Source organism: Cryptomeria japonica, unplaced genomic scaffold, assembly GCF_030272615.1.
Source record: "Cryptomeria japonica unplaced genomic scaffold, Sugi_1.0 HiC_scaffold_531, whole genome shotgun sequence".
In the NCBI taxonomy this organism is placed as follows: Eukaryota; Viridiplantae; Streptophyta; class Pinopsida; order Cupressales; family Cupressaceae; genus Cryptomeria; species Cryptomeria japonica.
In genome coordinates, this window is record NW_026729344.1 from 82,626 (window position 1) to 85,000 (window position 2,375).

Below are 2,375 nucleotides of genomic sequence, written 5' to 3' on the forward strand. Positions count from 1 at the left end.
GCAAGGTGCGCACCCGAGGCAAACCGGACAATTAACCCAACTTTCGACTTCGCGCGCACCTTGGAGCGCACTTCGGAGCGCTCCTTGGTGCGCACCAATCTTGGGCACCTCGGAGTGCACCATGGCGCCCACCAAGGTGCGCACCCGGGGCAAACCGAGCTCCGACTTCGTGCGCACCTTGGAGCGCACGAAAGGTGCGCACCATGGCGCCCACCAAGGTGCGCAGCCCAGCCAAGGCGTGCGCATCAAGGTGCGCACCCTGGCGAAGGTGCGCACCCGGGGCAAACCGAGCTCCGACTTCGTGCGCACCTTGGAGCGCACAAAAGGTGCGCAACCCAGCCAAGGTGTGCGCACCCCGGTCAAACCGAGCTCCGAATCGTGCGCACCAGAGGTGCACGCCATCGTGCGCACCTTGGAGCACACTTCGGAGCCCTCCTTGGTGCGCGCCGATGTTGCGCACCTCGGAGCGCACCCGGGGAAAACAATGCAATTAACCCGACTTTCGACTTCGTGGGCACCTCGGAGCGCTCTCGGGTTCGCACCTCGGAGCACACCGAGGTGCGCACCTTTGATGCGCTGCCTTCACCAATTTCCAGAAAAGGCAAGAAAACATTGAGAAGGTGTGCGCACCGAGGTGCCCACCCTGGCGAAGGTGCACGCGAGGTGCGCACCCGGGGCAAACCGGGCTCCGACTTCGTGCACGCCGCACCTTGGAGCACACTTCGGAGCGCTCCTTGGTGCGCACCAGGGCGCGCAACCCAGCCGAGGTGCCCACCCCGGCGAAGGTGCACGCGAGGTGCGCACCCGGGGCAAACCGGGCTCCGACTTCGTGCACGCCATGGTGCCCACCGCGGCGAAGGTGCACGCGAGGTGCGCACCCGGGGCAAACCGGGCTCCGACTTCGTGCACGCCGCACCTTGGAGCACACTTCGGAGCGCTCCTTGGTGCGCACCATGGTGCCCACCAGGGCGCGCAACCCCGCCGAAGGTGCACGCGAGGTGCGCACCCGGGGCAAACCGGGCTCCGACTTCGTGCACGCCGCACCTTGGAGCACACTTCGGAGCGCTCCTTGGTGCGCACCATGGTGCCCACCAGGGCGCGCAACCCCGCCGAAGGTGCACGCGAGGTGCGCACCCGGGGCAAACCGGGCTCCGACTTCGTGCACGCCATGGTGCGCACCGCGGCGAAGGTGCGCACCCGGGGCAAACCGGGCTCCGACTTCGTGCACGCCGCACCTTGGAGCACACTTCGGAGCGCTCCTTGGTGCGCACCAGGGCGCGCAACCCAGCCGAGGTGCCCACCCCGGCGAAGGTGCACGCGAGGTGCGTACCCGGGGCAAACCGGGCTCCGACTTCGTGCACGCCGCACCTTGGAGCACACTTCGGAGCGCTCCTTGGTGCGCACCATGGTGCCCACCAGGCCGCGCAACCCAGCCAAGGTGTGCGCACCAAGGTGCACGCGAGGTGCGCACCCGGGGCAAACCGGGGTCCGACTTCGTGCACGCCGCACCTTGGAGCACACATCGGGGCGCTCCCGGGTTCGCACCGGCGTTGCGCACCGTGGTGGGCACCTCGGAGCACACCAAGGTGGGCAGCGAGGTGCGCACCTTTGATGCGATGCCTTCACTAATTTCCATAAAAGGCAAAAAAAAAACGAGATTTTAAAATTTCCGTTTTGAAAGATAGTGAGAAAAAGGGAATGCTGGTGCCATCTTGAGCCCGCCCTGGTGCGCAGCCCAGCCAAGGTGTGCGCACCAAGGTGCCCACCCTGGCGAAGGTGCGCGCCCGGGCAATTAACCCAACTTCCAACTTCGCGCGCGCCAGGGTGGGAGCGCACCCAACAACCGGGCCTGGGAAGAGCCAATGCGAGAAACCCCACCAAACGCTCTGACAAAAAAAGAGGGGGCGCTCCAGTAACCCCGCTTCGGAGCGCACCCTGGGCAAACCCAGCCAAGGTGCCCACCCCGGCCAAGGTGCAGGCGAGGTGCGCACCCGGGGCAAACCGGGCTCCGACAACGTGCACGCCGCACCTTGGAGCACACTTCGTAGCGCTCCCGGGTGCGCACCTCAGAGCACACCAAGGTGGGCAGCGAGGTGCGCACCTTTGATGCGCTGCCTTCACTAATTTCCAGAAAAGGCAAAAAAAAAAGGAGATTTTAAAATTTCCGTTTTGAAAGATAGTGAAAAAAACGGAACGCGCGTGCCATCTTGAGCCCGCCCTGGTGCGCAGCCCAGGTAAGGTGCCCACCCTGGCAAAGGTGCGCACCCGGGCAATTAACCCTACTTCCGACTTCGTGCGCGCCAGGGTGGCAACCGGGCCTCGGAAGAGCCAATGCGAGAAACCCCACCAAACGCTCCGACAAAAAAAGAGGCGGC